The 17,894-nt window shown below is 39.6% G+C and overlaps 1 pseudogene; it reads right to left on the reverse strand.

Annotated features, from left to right (window-relative positions):
- Nucleotides 1-469: 469 nt before the first annotated feature.
- Nucleotides 470-1,364, reverse strand: LOC101608586 (annotated as a pseudogene).
- Nucleotides 1,365-17,894: the final 16,530 nt, after the last annotated feature.

Raw genomic sequence — 17,894 nt, forward strand, 5'->3', positions numbered from 1 at the left:
AAAGGAGTACCTCTCTTTAAATTTTATGTGAGTCTTGGCAAATCATACAGTTAAAGTAAAAGCATATTCCTGTGAGAAACTTTTTCTTTATCAGTCTGGTGACCTGTGAAGTGGGGAAGCATTGTCATCTGGTGAAATATAGAGATTTAGCAATATATCTGATTAGTGTTACTCTTCTGCCTTGAAAATAATGTAACAACCTTTTTTATTGTATTGTATTTTTAAAAATATTTCTTTATTTCCGAGAGACAGACAGAGAGAAAGGGGCAGACAGAAAGAGAGAATGGATGCTCCAGGACCTCCAGTCACTGCAAACAAACTCCAAACTCATGTACCACCTTGTGCATCTGCCTTACATAGGGCCTGCAGAATGAAACCAGGGTCCTTGGGCTTCCCAGGCAAACACCTTAACTGCTAAGCCATTTCCCCAGCCCCCGTAACAAACTTTTTAACATTTAGGAAACAAAAATTAAGACAATGTGACAGTAAAATTCAGATAATAGTATTTTTGAGAGACTAATGACATCCCAGAGATTAGGTGTGTGAGATGCTGTCCAACCAGCAACACTGCATTCATGCACCAGTCATTTTAAGGATTGCTGTCAACTTGTCCATATTTCCCCCAAATACCTTGCCTCCTTGTGTCACCAGGCCCAACTCACTCATATTCACTTCAATAACTGTACCTTTGGTAATTAGACCGAAAGTTGTATAAATGGAGATGAGGGATTCTTTTTCACATCAAGTATTGGCAGGCAAAAGGTGGCTTTCAGCTTACGATGTGTTACATGGGAATTAGTGAAGCCTAAGCCCATTGGCCTAATGAACCTTTCATATTAAGGCTTTCTTGTAAAGTCACCACCAACAAAGCAGACTTTAGTAACCATCCCCTTCCTTGCCTTCATTTTTTCTTTTTCCTATTTGAATAATTTTTAATACTTCTTTTTCTCCCTGAGCAGAAGGACTTCCCATTTGCCCACTTTCTGTTTTCATTTTTGCTTAATCATGATATGATGGAAAGTACTTTTGCTCTGGACTGTCCTTCTCTGTCCAGAAGATAGGCAGGGACTGACTGCTCCCTGTGGAGTCTTTTCATCATTCTTCTGCTTGGTGTTTCTCTTTTCATGCTTTTTGATAGTCTTTTTCATTAGTATTTTCTCAGCATGGTGCTGTATATGCTAGAGCTCAGCCTTCAGATGACCAATCTTTTTTTTTTTTTTTTTTTTTTTGGTCTTTGAATGTTCATCATAACTTTCTTTCTTTCACTTTCTCCCATGATAATCCAAACAAAATCCATAGCATTTATGGTGTGATCCCATATATTCATGGGAGGAGTCTCCAGTATGTGAAGAAATTGGCAACATTTGGTTCTTCAAAGACCCATGAGATGACTTCACACAACCCAAAACAGGAAACACCAGTTTTGCCTTTCTTCACAGATAATTCTTGGTTTTTCCTTAACAAAATGTTATCAAACCTTATATCTTTGGCATTCCGTTCTTTGGGTCATCTTCATTGGCACTTTTGTCAGAATGAATGTATTTAAAGTGTGTCTACTAGGGAAACAGAGTTTTTTTTTCCTATAGGATAGAACAAAAGGCATTGGATAATAATTGTACTTACCTATGACTTGGCATGCATAATTAAGTGTAAACATATTTTAATTTTCATGTAGGTCCCATTTCTTGTTTAAATCCATTATGAGTCCTCTGTCTGAAGATATTATAATAAAAATCAATATTAATATGACAAATATGTTATCACCTATAAATTCTTTTCCATGTTCAAATATTTGAAAAATGAAAAAGAGGTCTAACTAAAATTACTACATAAGTTGTAACATAAATATATCATTTTCTCAGTTTTTCAAATGGCTTCAATCATCCTTCCTTATACTAGAGTAATTATGTCCTTTGTAATAAACAGTAGAGTTTCAGGGGTTAGGGAAATGGGTAAAGTGCTTGATGCTCAAGCAGGAAGATCTGAATTCAGATCCCCAGCATCCATCCAAAATGCTAGGCATGAAGGCATGTACCTATAATCCTAGCACTGGGGAGGAGGTAGCTGCAGAGACAGAAGACGCTCCAGGGCTTGCTGGCCAGATGTCTAGCTGAATAGGTAAGTCCCAGATTCAGTAAGAGACCCGGTCTCAAACAAATACATAAAATAGCTTAATGTAGCAAAACAACTTTATAGTCACTGAACCTAAACTACTGGCCTCCATATGCATGTGACACACACACACACACACACACACACACATACACATGCGCTCATACATATGCAAATATAAACACACCACACTACATGCAAAAGCAAGTTGAGTTTTAGTTATTTAAATACAATCCATTCTTTTTTCTATACTTTTATAAAGTCATTGTTATGATTTTTAGCCTTAGGGTGAATTGGTTCTCTTTGTTTACTGTTATATACAATAATTCTAAGCAATCATTCTACAAGTACACCTTGACAAATGTTTACTAATGACGGTAAGCTACCACACTTGCCCCACTTAATCTATATGAACACCATAGTTGTAACGGTCCAATTAGCTCCACACCTCGGACTCAGTGGATGGCATCAACATTATTTCCAATAGCCCGGCTTGGTAGCATAAGCATGAAATTCCAGCAGTTAGGAGGAAGAGGAAGGAAGATCAGGAATAAAGTCAATCTGGCCTCCAGGAGACCATGTCTCAAATACTAAACAAACAGGAGTTAATATTTCTCATTTGAGTTAAGAATGCTTCCCTAGTGTTATCATCACTATATATACAGGCTCTCAGATAATCAACTAGAAGAAAAACAATTTTTAAAGAAATAAAACAAACACAAAACAAAAAATATGAAAGCTAGTAAAAATGGATAAACATCTCGATAATTATCAGAACTGTGAAGATGTGTGTATTTATTCAGGAGAGGAGACTATGATTACCTGTAAGGCCATGAAGAAATACGAGTAGAACAGTGAAATATGAATCTTAAAGTGAAATGAAAAAGTAAATGTCAGAGAGAAATGCTCCCTATTATTGTGAATTTTTTACTTGGCTTGTCATTTTAACTTCAGACTACCTACAAAATACTTTTAGAGCTGATTTATAGAAATTAGAGAATTTGCTATTAGTATGAATACTCAATGTGTTGAAGCAGGAGTAGATTCTACACTGAGCTATATGTTAGCACATTCAGTAGTTGTTTGAAAGCATGGTGTATCTATGTTCTTTCTGAATATTCTGCTGGAAAATTCAATTTTAAAAATTGTTTTGTCTCTAATCATCAACCTATACCCTACCAACTGCTGCCATCTGAGCTTTAAGATAAGGCTGTCCCACAGGGTCCCGGCTCTTTCCTCACTGTCTTCTCAGTGAAGAGGTGCTTGTGTGAGCTTCAGATCTTTATTTCACAGACTATTTCAAAGAGATGGCATTCATATTAAAACTCCAGGTTTACATAATGCCGGAAATCACCCACACTTTGGGTGTAAAGAACTGGGGCTTTATTACTAATGCTCTCTGGAGAAGCATAACCTTTTACAAGCTATAATTTACTCAGCAAACAGAAAGAAATAAATAAATTTCTCCTAATACCTTTATTAGGAAATAGATCATCATGAGTATAATGGCTTAAAACTGGTATCTTACTCATAGTGGTTAAGAAAGTGCTACATAGTGAATTTCAGGTCAGCCTAGGCTAGAATAAGATCCTACCTCAAAAACAAAACAAAAACAAACACAAAAATGTGCTGCATTCCTGGTGAAAGTGAATTGTTCATGGCATCATGAACATATCCTAAACCCAGACCATGGACTCATCTGAGACCCTCAATCTCACACTGAACTCTGAAGGAGTATTTCAAGAAAGGGTTGGAGCATTTGTCAAAGCCAAGGACCATTATATATAAACCGAAATTACAAGCAGAATTATTAGGTTCTTCTGGCTTTCTACATATTTCCTTTCATTCTTGTCTACCATTTTGTATAACTTATCTAAGAGGATATAAAAAGATACAAATGCATTGATTTTGTTGCTTAAAAGATCAGCTCATGTAAACTGACAAAATAAGTAATTAAATATAACTAGGGACTGGAGAGATGGCTTAGAGGTTAAGGTGCTTGCCTGCAAAGCCGAAGGACCCAGATGCACAAGGTGGTACATGCATCTGGCTAGAGCCTCTAACATGCCCATTATCTCTCTCTCTCCCTGTTTCTCTCCCTCTCTCTCTCTCAAATACATAAATAAAATATTAAAATAATTTTAAAAACTGGGCTGGAAAAGAGGGCTTAGCAATTAAGGCCCTTGCCTGCAAAGCCAAAGGGACCCAGTTCAATTCCCCAGGACACACGTAAGCCAGCTGCACAAGATGGCCAATGCATCTGGAGTTCATCTGCAGTGGCTGGAGGCCCTGACTCACTTATTCTCTTTCCCAACCACTTTCTCTCTCTCTCACTACCAAATAAATAAAAGTATATTTGTTAAAAATATTAAAATAATAAAAAACTAAACTTTGAATATTTAATATGATTAACACTGCTTTTAGTCAGAAATTTTACACTTAATTTCCTGTTTATAATTTAGATAGCAGAGTTTCTGCTGATGCTTTTTCATCAAGAAAAAAAATCCTCCTCTCTAATTTCAGAAACCTTTTGGTCTTACTTTGAGCCTTCCACTGTCAAGAAAAGCAAACAAGTCAGGGAAATTTTATTCAGTTTTTATTTTTACTCACTTATTCAACACTAGAGCAAGAACTTGGGAAATACTTTGGGTTAGCTGACATTGCAAACTTATGAATTCTCTAACCCACACTTGTCCCAACAGAAGTTTTGGGGTGTAATCAAATTTTTCCTCACCCTTTCTTAACAACCCTGGAAATGAATTCAGCTTCACTAGTGTTAGCAGCGTGGGCCTGGTGAAATCACACAGAAGTATGAAACTCAGGAAAAAAAAAAAAAAAACAGAACTGCTATGAGATCCTAGGACATTACTTCTAGCAACCTCTACCCTGCTATATTAGCGGGTAGGGGAAATTATGAGATTGTGGCTGCTCTTCAGCATTTGGCCACTTCAGAAGACTTATACCTACAAAAGTAAATCTTGTCACCTAAGAAAATGTATTTCTCAATTTATGCATAAGCATGCTTTATAAAAAAGTATTCTACTTGTCAATCAATGCAGAAACAAATATGAATATTCATCGTCATTCATTTGAAACCCTGAACTTTTGTAGTCTAGCTCAATGCTCATTGTTTTACAACATGTTTTTGAGAACATAATGGAAAGAAAATTATTCATCTAATTTGGGAGAAGTGGCTGCTACATTTTGGTGTGGCATGTGGCCTTTCTATGTACACAGTGATACCCTGCCATGTACCAGCTTTTCAGCACTGGCATATCACCTGGCCTGTGGCTTCTCACATTCTCATGTTCTCACACTTGTGCTGTGGCCCAACTGACTTATTAAGCCAAAGCCAAAAAGCAGGTGGGGCACATGCTTGTTAGAAACTGGAATAGCAGGCCACATGCCTCTCCAAGTGTTGTAAACACCAGGGTTTGTTTGGAAATTTCCTTTCCTGGTTACAGTAAACAGGACTCAATGGAGCATCCAGCAGAGAAGTAGCATGGCCTTTTTGCACAAAAAGAAATTTTCATACATTGCAGAATAATTTTTAATCACCTACTTATTATTGAACTCTATTTAAATATAAGGTTTTGGGGCTGGAGAGATGGCTTAGCGGTTAAGCGCTTGCCTGTGAAGCCTAAGGACCCTGGTTCGAGGCTCGGTTCCCCAGGTCCCACGTTAGCCAGATGCAAAAGGGGGCGCACGCGTCTGGAGTTCGTTTGCAGAGGCTGGAAGCCCTGGCGCGCCCATTCTCTCTCTCTCCCTCTATCTGTCTTTCTTTCTGTGTCTGTCGCTCTCAAATAAATAAATAAAAATATTTAAAAAAAATAAATAAATATAAGGTTTATAGTGCAGTGAAATATGATAACTTATAACATAATATACAAAATGGCATATTTTTGCTTATATAACTGCTTATATTTCTAAAGTTTAGATAAGAAAATATGTAGGATAAAGTATTGTCAAAGTATTTAGTGCTAGGATTTTGTGCAAGAACATTTTAAAGTAAATGTATGATTTTTGGAGGAAAGTATTAACTTACACATACTATAATGATTACCCATTATCATATCCATTCATATCTGAGAAAAACAATTCCCTTATTCTGAATTTCAGACAAAATAGCTGCATAAAAATCACTATCTAGTCTAAAAATGAAATACAATCAACTGTAAAAAATGAGATAATTTCAATTCTAATAGTACCAGAAGTTTCACCACTGTACACAACTCTATAACTTGATAAACTTATAGTCATAATACAGTTACTTGACTTCCAGTGCATTTTCAGAATTTAAAGATGAACATAAATGACTGGTTTCTGAAGTAACCCCATGATTTACAGGCTGATATTCCATTCTTCTAAATTGTACTATAGGCCTTTTACATACCTTTTTGTTTCTTTGTTCTTCTCATACTCAAATCTTCCTGTCATGTATCTTAATCGTATAATACTTTAATAATATAAAAACATTTAAAAAGTCCATAGGTAATGGGGAAGATAGTAACATATTCATTCTTTTTTTAATGTTTATTGTTCATTTTTATTTACTTATTTGAGAGTGACACAGAGAGAGAGAGGCAGAGAAAGAGTGAGAATGGGTGCTCCAGGGCCTCCAGCCACTGCAAATGAACTCCAGATGTGTGCGCCCCCTTGTGCCTCTGGCTAACGTGGGTCCTGGGGAATCGATCCTCAAACCAGGGTCCTTAGGCTTCACAGGCAAGTGCTTAACCACTAAGCCATCTCTCCAGCCCATATTCATTCTTTAAATAACACCCCATACGAGAATTACATACTTACAAATACCAAGAGGTAAGCTAGATTCTACTTCTCAATTCCACATTTTGGTTTTTGTATTTGCGTTTTAGACTATACAACAGTAAACATTCAGAATGATTTTATAAAGACAGGCGCTTCCATAATTAGGGTTGTTAACCAAATTCAAAATCAAATGGTGGTACCCATGTAGGATGATCCCCCCCTTTTTTTTAGGATGATCCCTTTTTGAGACAGTTAGGTGCAAGGCAATTGTCAGGAGGACACTCTAGGAGTTTTCATGTGTAAGGAAGAAGCCTGCTCTAATTTGTATTAACGAAGCTTCCATCTTTACTGCTGACAACATACACTAGATGACAATGACAAATGAAACTTTCTATGAGGTCAATAGAAAGGACAGGCATGATGTCATTCCTTTCTGTTTTCTTAGGACTGAACACATTTCCAAAGAATTTCATTTGTAATGCTAACAGGAGCCTTGAAAGTGAGAAGAAAGGCTTTAAAGCTTTGCTCAGGTGAACTGTTAGCTATCCTTTGCCTTTCCTCTGATGTTTTCTCACAGATTAGTGCTGAGTCTTTTATGTATGCAATCTACAGACTTCACTGTGTTCCTTACCTGTGTGTAGTATGGTATGGCTGAGGTCATGCATATTAGCTAGTCTCTGACCTGAAGTACAGCAAAACATTCAAATAGATATAACACATAGCAGATCACAGTGATTCCAGCAATAGCTATAAAGTATTAAAGGTGTTAAAGAAAGAAACAAGATAGATTGATGAAATTTATTTTAAAGTCTTTTGGGGAAGGAGACATTTGAATATCATTAGGAACTTGACAGTGAGGGAATGTGGAGAATATTTTAGGCAAATGAAGCAGCTTGAGGGAAGATATAAATGCCCAATATGTGCTTGGGAGTAAGCCAGGGGGACAGTTTGTCATTCAAAAAAGGCAGAAGGAGAATAGGGTGAAATACCAATAAAAGGCTTGGTTGGCACAGAACACAGGGATCCTGGATGCCAGACTGAGGAGTGAGTACTTAATCTGCAACATGGAAGCACTCAGGACTGTTATTGGTTGGAAGATGATCTTCTAGAAGTGGTTCTTTAAAAAGTTTTGGACATTTTTATCCTGTGGACAACTGAATGATATTATAATATTTTTTAAGTGCTAGAGGTCAATCAGTTCTGAGGTTAAGTTTTACAAATAAGTAGTTATGTAACTTGAACTGGCTAATTACTGTTTTGACCTCATTTTCCTAATCCAGTTCATATCAGATTTCTTTCTAACAATAGCATTCCAGATAACAGAGCCTGGACCAATACAATGGAAACAAGGAGGCAAACCAGAAGATGGACATAAAGTGTTTGAAGATAGGGTCTCTATGCAAATTTCACAATGAGGCCACAAATAGCATTCCAGGGTTCCAGTTTTACCTTGTGAAAGACTGCTCCCAGCATTGTGGATGCTTTGAACCTTAGCCACTAAGTTTGATTAACACTTTCCATAATTGATGGCAATGTAATAATTACAGATTTTCTCTGGAGAACTATGATCATGGGATCTTTCCAATCCACTGCCATACACAAAATAACCACAGGATTGATGTCATACTGAACTGGAAGACTGTCTGTGCTACTAATGGTTGTGAAGAATGGTTTTGTTGTTAAAGATGGTATTATTTTAGACATACTAAACTTGAGGTACCAACTCTGATGTGCATGTGCTTTGTTTATATGTAGGCAAAAGTGGGGGAGAGGAAAAACTCAATAACTTATTCATTCAAATGAGACATAAGTGTTTCTTGCTGATTATGTGGATATTTTCTTGAAGAAAAGGAAATGTTTGGTGTTGGTGTGAGGTGCCTACCTGATCCAAGTCTGTTGAAACTTATCACAAAATTTTCATTTGAATTGTTAAGGAAGCAAATGAAAATGGCCCTGCCTTGGACAACTACATGAATCAGATGCTTGAGAAGTATTTTTCCAGATGTTTTTCACATTATCATTGTGTCTCACATTGGCAGAATGTCTGGATCAAGGTGACATGTCAACTAGTAGAGAAAGAAAGTTATGTTCTGCTCCAAAATCTGGATTGTTTTCCCTAGTGCAATGTGACAGCTACTAAACTTGAATTTCAACAATCCCAGTAGATATGCAAATTGTTGTTATATATTCATGTATTACTCCCCAAAGGCCTTCTGCTGTACAGTGCCTAAGGCAAATGGGCTGGTGGGATTTCCAGGTGTCACACATTGTGGTTTGAGATGTAAACCATTCCCTGTAGAACACTACTCAGGGAATCCCAGCTCCAGTTTGACCAGGAATAGTATAACCTACTAGTATAACTTGTTTGCTTCATTTACAATAATTTGCAGTACTGGAAACAGATTTTCGTAGAATGTTGTCATGAAACTCATATCAGGCTATGTTCCTTGAAGTTACTGGTTACTGTTCTCTAATGTCACTCGTGTGTGTGTGTGTGTGTGTGTGTGTGTGTGTGTATGCACATATACATACCATCTTATTTTTTAAGCTGCTACATGCAGTAATAGACCTGATTTTCATATATGTAAGTTGTTATTATTCATCCTTCTTTCTTGGACCCTTTCCTGCTTATCTTCTCCCTGTAACTTTGTCCCTCTTGCTTCCTTCTGTAACATATATTCCATTATTCTCTCTATATACACTCTCTGCCCACTTCCTTAAGATCTATTTCCATTCAATAAATGAACGTATGAATGGAATGGACTATTCTTGAAGGAGAATATACAGAAGACCAATAAATATTCAATAAAGTATTCAATATTCTTAGCCAACAGGGACACTTGAATTAAAACTATTTTTAAGTTGCATTTTACCCTGGTCAGATTGGCTATTGTCAAGGAAACAAACAAATGCTAAAACGAGTGTGGGGAAGAAGAACCCTTGTGCATTGTTGGTAGGAATGTGAAGTAATGTCACGTTAAACATCAGCATGAAAATTTCTCAAAATTAAAAATATATAGGCAACTATTATATGACCCAGTGGCACCAGTCTTACATACATACATAATATATCACAGAGATGCTTATATATTTATGTTTTAGCTTAATTATTTATTTTTTTTAAATATTTTTAATTTATTTATTTGAAAGCAACAGACACAGAGAGAAAGAAAGATAGAGGGAGAGAGAGAATGGGCATGCCAGGGCTTCCAGCCTCTGCAAACAAACTTCAGACGCGTGTGCCCCCTTGTGCATCTGGCTAACGTGGGACCTGGGGAACCGAGCCTCGAACCGGGGTCCTTAGGCTTCACAGGCAAGCGCTTAACCGCTAAGCCATCTCTCCAGCCCATAGCTTAATTATTTATAATAGTTACTAACTATGATTGGCCTAGATGTCCATCATTGGATAAATGGGTAAAGAATTTGTGGTACATATACAAAATGGAGGCTTATTCATCCATAAATAAAAGTGAAATCATGACATTTGCAAGAAAATTGAAACCATTATGTTAAGCAAAATAAACCAAACTTAAAAAGACAAAAACAGAGGACTTCCGGTCAAGATGGCAACCGCCTAGCTGCACTACAGACAACAAGGAAAAAAAAGGCAAGTATTCAAGGGAAATTAGAAACCTTTTGCAAGAGGGAGGGCACAGATTGGGGTAAAAGAGGGAACCACACACCCCCGCGACCCCCCCACCACCACCACCCCACCTGCTGCGACCCGCCACATCAGGAGCAGCCCGGCGCCCCGGAGGACCCGCGCACACCAAGCCCCACACGCCCCTGCGGCCCCGCGGGCCCCACAACCCCCCCTGTCCCCCGCCCATCACACCCCACACGCCCCGCCCCCCTGCGCACCCCACGCTCCCTATCCACATGAAGCAGGTGCGCCCCAAGTGCACCACAGCATCCCACAAGTCCCGTGCCTCCCGCACACTCCCCCGAGCCCCCCCCCGTGTGTCCCACGACCTCCCCTGCACCCCCCAGGCACCCCGCACCCCCCAAGCCCCACACACCCCCATGCGTACGAGCCCCCCCGGACCACGGCGCGCCCCTCGCCCCCCCAGACCAACCAGAGCGTGCCACGCCCCCCCGCCCCTCCAGGGCACACCACCCCACGCCCCCTGAGCCCTGCCACCTCCCACACGACCCACCCTGATTGCCAGGTGCCCCAGCGCGCCCCGCGCCCTCCCTGCCGTGTGCCCCACTCGGTCCATACACCCCATCGCACCCTGCGCCCTCCGTCTGCCCACCGGCCCACGCACCCTCCACACGTCCTGCATGGCTGTGCTCTGATCAGGCACCCACCAGTCACGCCTCCCAGCCTGCTGCACTGAAGCTGAGACCTCCTACCTCACCCTTGTTCTCTGATCCTGCTAGTAGACCAGCCACATGGGGCTCGGTTCACAGGCCTGTGGGGGCCACCCCTGCCGTGAATAGGTGGCTGCCACATCCCCTGCTGCTGTGCTCACATCACTTGCCACCGGTCAGCCTCTGCTGTGTCCTGATTCCGTACCCACATCATCTGCCTCTGCACTACAATTGCACATGCAGTGGGCCTACTCCCACAACAAGAGCCACACAAGTCCACACTGAGACACTAGTGCCAGCGCAGGTGCCATCCTCTACCTGTACATCACCACCCATCCCCCACTCCCCTGAGGCAGGAGAGCACAGACTGTTTACAGACCCCAGTGTACCCAGCCAGAGTCTGGGCACCTTCAGGGCTTGCTACCTCAGTCCCCTTTCAAGCTCAAAGGCAGGCAGCTTAGGTGCATTACTGGGTGAGAATTTAGGCAACTTTGGTGCCCCTGTCAGGCTACAGATAGGCGGCTTTGGCAAGAGTTAGCAAAAACCCAGGCTGCTTGCAACTGCCCCAGGCTGCCTTGGATTCACATTAAGCTAGATCCCAGGCTGCTCCACCCACCTACCTGCCCATACACTGACATGGGTAGACCACAGCACAAAAGAAATAACATGAAAAATAAAATGGAAGAAAACCCAGACAGATCACCCAGTCCAACAAGGATCACAACTAACCAAAACATAGCAGAATGTTTAGGAGCAGAACATCAAGTGGAAACAATGAACAAAGCAACCCTGACCAAACTACTGCTAGATCTGACAGGAAAGCTACAAAGGATATATAATCATATGGATGCTACCATCACTAAGCTAGAGCAATATGAAAAGACACTGGAAGGAATTCAAAGAGAGCTAAGAGAGTTGAGAAAGAGTGAAAAAAAAGAGGACCTTAAAAATCAGCTGGCCACATTAAATGAAAATATAAAGAAATGCAAGGATGATTTCCAAGAATCATCAAGAAAATCAGAAAATGAGACAAAAAGGGAGCTGGACAAAGCGATGGAAGTGATACATAGGAAAGTAGTAGAAAATGCAAACTTAATTGAACAAGTCCAAAACTCACTAGAGGCTCTCAAGAATAGAGTCAGCAAAGTGGAAGATAGAAATTCTGATCTGGAAGACAGGATGGAAGAAACAGTTTGAGAGTCCAAAAATTTCAGTAAGTTCAAAAGTTCCTGTGAACAGAACATGAGAGAATTTTGGGATACACTTAAACGTCCTAATATCAGAATCATTGGAATACCAGAAGGAGAAGAATTTCAGACCAAAGGCATGGAGAACCTATTTAACACAATAATTGAAGAAAACTTTCCCCGTCTCTTAAAAGAAAGGCCATCAAGATTCAAGAAGGAAACATTCTCCTAACCGACTAGACCAAAGGAAAAACTCCCCAAGACATATTATCATTAAGACTCTAAACATTGACACCAAGGAAAAAATTCTAAAAGCATCTAGGGAAAAACAGCACACCACTTTCAAAGGAAACCCCATCAGAATTACTTCAGACTTCTCAATGGAAACCCTGAAAGCTAGAAGGGCCTGGAATGAAACTCTCCAAACTCTAAGAAAGTATGGCTTCCAACCCAAACTACTCTACCTGGCAAAAGTCTCCCTTATAATAGATGGTGAAAGGAAAACTTTCCATGACAAAACTCAGCTTTACAATTATATGAACACAAAACCAAACCTACAGAAAGTACTCAAGGAAATTCTCCACAGAGAAGAAACACATAAACAAACACAAATGCCTACAAGAAGCAGATCACAGCAACCAAACCCGGAGTAGATAGGAAAAAAAAAAAAAAAAAAAAAGAATTCCATGGAAATGCCAACACACCTCTACCACCACAACATGACAGGGATCAAATCAAATCTCACAGTCATCACCCTAAACATTAATGGCCTTAATTCACCCATCAAGAGACACAGGCTAACGGTGGATAAAAATTAGACCCCTCAATCTGCTGCCTTCAAGAAACCCACCTTACCACTAAAGACAGAAACCTCCTCAGGGTGAAAGGGTGGAAAACAATATTCCAGGCAAATGGGAATAAGAAACAAGCAGGTATAGCTATATTAATATCAGATAAAGTTGACTTCAAACCAAAAACAATCAAAAAAGACAAAGAAGGCTACTTCCTACTTATAAAGGGAACAATCCATCAAGAGGATATTACAATCATAAATCTGTATGCACCAAATACAGGGGCACCACAATTCATAAAACAAAACCTACTTGACAATAAAACAGAAATAACCACCAACACCATCATAGCTGGGGACTTCAACACACCATTATCAGTAATAGACAGATCATCCAAACAGAAGCTCAACAGGGAAGTAAGAGAGCTCAACAATACCATAGAGCACTTAGACCTAACAGACATCTACAGAGCTTTCCATCCCAAATCCACAGACTACGCATTCTTCTCAGCAGCCCATGGAACATTCTCTGAAATAGACCATATACTGGGTCACAAAGATAGCCTCCACATATTTAGGAAAATCGACATAATTCCCTTCATGATATCAGATCATAATGCTATATTCCTAGAAATCAACAACAAAAAAACCAACAAGAACCCCAACGGCAACTGGAAACTGAATAGCACACTCTTAAACAATAAATGGATAGTGGATGAAATAAAAAATGAAATTGCAAAATTCCTGGAATTGAATGACAATGAGAACACATCATACCAAAACTTATGGGACACAATGAAGGCAGTCCTCAGGGGAAAATTCATAGCACTCAATGCCTTCATAAAAAGACAGAAAGATCCCAAATCAATAGCCTAACCATCCACCTAAAGGCATTGGAAAAACAAGAAAAATCCAACCCAAAGAGCTCCAGAAGGAAAGAAATAATTAAAATCAGAGCAGAAATTAATGAATTGGAAACCAAGGAAACAATTAAGGCAATTGACAAAACAAAGAGCTGGTTCTTTGAAAAAATAAACAAGATTGACAAACCTCTGGCCAATTTGATCAAGCAAAAAAAGGAGAGACTCCAAATTAACAAAATTCAAAATGAAAAAGGAGAGATCACAACAGACATCAGTGAAATCGGCAGAATCATCAGGACTTATTTCAAAAACCTCTACTCCACAAAACTGGAAAGTGTGGAGGAGATGGATAAATTCCTGGATGCATATCAGCTACCAAAGCTAAACTCAGAGCAGATCAATCACCTCAATGAACCCATCACACTCATGGAGATTGAAAAAGTAATAAAAAAACCTCCCAAAAAAGAAGAGTCCTGGACCAGATTATTTCCCAGCCGAATTTTATCAAACCTTCATGGAAGAACTCAAACCAATCTTCCTAAAACTGTGCCACACAATTGAAGAACAGGGAAAGCTACCCAACTCCTTCTATGAAGCTAGTATCACCCTAATCCCCAAACCAGGCAGAGATGCCACAAGAAAAGAAAACTATCGGCCTATTTCCCTAATGAACATAGACACAAAGATCCTCAACAAAATACTCGCAAACCGAATCCAACAACACATCAAAAGCATTATCCACCTTGACCAAGTGGGATTTATCCCAGGAACACAAGGGTGGTTCAACATACGAAAATCTGTCAATGTAACACACCATATAAACAAGCTTAAACATAAAAATCACATGATCATTTCGATAGATGCAGAAAAGGCCTTTGACAAGATACAAGATCACTTCATGTTCAAAACATTGGAGAGAATTGGCATGACAGGTTCACATCTTACCATAATAAAGGCAATATACAAAGCTCCAAAGGCCCAAATAATACTTAATGGAGAGAGACTGGAGGAATTCCCATTGAGATCAGGAACAAGACAGGGATGTCCTCTCTCACCTCTGCTTTTCAATATAGTTCTGGAAGTCCTAGCCCAAGCAATAAAGCAGGAGAAGGAAATAAAAGGGATACAATTTGGAAAAGAAGTTAAGTTAGCTCTATTCGCTGATGACACGATTGTATATGTAAGAGACCCGAGAGACTCCATCCCAAAACTCCTGAAGGTGATTAACTCCTATAGCAAAGTAGCAGGATACAAAATCAATGCACAAAAATCGGTAGCATTTCTGTATGCAAAAGACAAAGACACAGAAAAGGAAATAAAGGACATAGTCCCATTTTCAATAGCAACAACAACAAAAAAAATACCTTGGACTAACGTTAACCAAGGAAGTAAAAGATCTATACAACGAAAATATAAAAACTCTCAAAAAAGAAATTGAGGAGGCCTTGAAAAGATGGAAAGACCTCCCATGCTCCTGGATAGGAAGAATTAACATTGTGAAGATGACAATCCTACCAAATGCAATGTATAGATTTAACGCAATTCCAATTAAAATCCCTACAGTGTTCTTCACAGAGATAGAAAAAATGATCTCAAATTTCATATGGAAAGGTAGAAGGCCTCGCATATCCAAACATATCTTCAGCAAAAGAAATACCTCTAGTGGCATCACCATACCCGATATAAAGCTATATTACAAAGCCATAGTAATAAAAACAGCATGGTACTGGCATAAAAACAGGAGTATAGACCAATGGAATAGACTTGAGGACCCAGATTTTGGGTCAAGCAACTATAGCTACTTGATATTCGACAAAGGCCCAAACAATATAGACTGGAAAAAAGATAGCATCTTCAACAAATGGTGCTGGACAAACTGGATAACCACATGCAGGAAACTAAAACTTGATCCACACATTTCACCATACATAACACTCAAATCCAAATGGATCAAAGACCTCAACATAAGACCAGAAACTCGAAAACTACTGGAAGAAAATTTAGGAAGTACTTTCCATGATATAGGAATGGAAAAAGTCTTCCTGAATAAAACCCCAGTGGCTCAAGTTCTTAAACAGTCACTCAACCATTGGGATCATATGAAGCTGAAGAGTTTCTTTACAGACAAGCATATAATAAGCAAAGCCAATAGAATACCCACAGAGTGGGAGAAAATATTTGCAGGTTATCCAACTGATAGAGGCCTTATCTCTAGAATTTACAAAGAACTCAAAAGTCTAAACAATAAGAAGACAAATAACCCACTCACAAAATGGGGCACAGAGTTAAACAGGCAATTCACAGAGGAAGAGATACAAATGGCAAACACACACCTAAGAAAATGTTCATCATCCCTAATCATCAGAGAAATGCAAATTAAAACAACTATGAGATTCCACCTTACCCCAATAAGGATAGCCAACATCAAAAGGTCAAATGAAAATAAATGCTGGCGAGGATGTGGAGAAGCAGGGACACTCATTCACTGTTGGTGGGAATGCAGGATGGTACAACCACTTTGGAAAGCAATATGGAGACTCCTGAAAAAGCTGGCTATAGAAATACCAACAGACCCAGTTGTACCATTACTGGTATCTACCCTAAAACCTTCAAACCAAAAGCCAGAGAGATTTGCTCAACCATGTTTGTAGCGGCTCAATTCGTAATAGCTAAAAGCTGGAACCAACCCAGATGTCCATCATTAGAAGAATGGATAACAAAGATGTGGTATATCTACGCAATGGAATTCTATACAGCAGTAAGAAAAAACAACATAAAGAAATTTGAGGAAAAATAGTTGAACCTGGAACAGATCATTCTCAGCGAACTTACCCAATCACAGAAAAAAAATCGACACATAGTCTCACTCATCTGCAACACCTAACCTGAATCTGCCCAAGATGCCTTACATACCCAGCAAGCACCTCATGGACTAGACAATAAGATGGATGGGAGGGCAGGGAGGGAATCAAAGGGTGGAAAACAGTAATCCGGACACAAATGGCAATGGTACCATAAAATTCTACTTCCTAAAAGGCAGACCAAATGGCTGAACCTTCACTAGACCCTTACAGGAAACACCTGAAGTACAAGACACTGGAGAGGCTAGGATCAAAACTGACCTAAATCTTCTACATCTTCCCTCCCTCCCTCTCCCCCTCTCTCCTCTATCTCTATCCTCTCGAACTCTTGTATATTAATTATCTTTTTCCTCAATTTCTTAGTGGACACTGACCTGTAACCCCCACTTCCAGCTTGGGCCTACCATCCACAATGAGCTTTTGATCAGAGAAACCTACAAGGTTTCCCAAAACAATGACAGACTTCTGGCAGAGTAGTTGATGACCCACCAAAGGCCAGTGGTAAGACCCTATTGCTGAAGACTCCATACACAGCTGACGTGTAAAAGGGAATGACATGGCTGGAAGCCAGGAGAGAGTCAGTCCCCAGACAGTCAGCGTGTCTAGTGCCAGAAGGCTCTACATAGGCGATTGGGGAAATGACCAAGATCTGTCTAAGCAACACATTGTTTAACCTAATTAGCAACAAATAACCGGATGTGATGCCCACACAAGTGCAATAGTGGTACACAGCCATGGTGAGGAATCAATTGCTCTTGATTTGGCTAACTGATCCACTCAGTGGTACTAGACCCATAGCTGGAGCTGGGAAACAAGTCAGAACCATACCCAAACACAAGCCCACTCTACAATATCAAGCTACCATCAATCACGGGGTATAAGAGGGCCTAAACCTACCATACTGTCTATCAAAAAAGTAAGTCTTATCTCAATTTTACGGGTGCTAACTTACTCTCCATTGGAGAATCTGCTTCTCTTTTCCAGATAGATGCAGATCCTAAGA

Source organism: Jaculus jaculus, chromosome 2 (assembly GCF_020740685.1).
Source record: "Jaculus jaculus isolate mJacJac1 chromosome 2, mJacJac1.mat.Y.cur, whole genome shotgun sequence".
Taxonomy (NCBI): Eukaryota; Metazoa; Chordata; class Mammalia; order Rodentia; family Dipodidae; genus Jaculus; species Jaculus jaculus.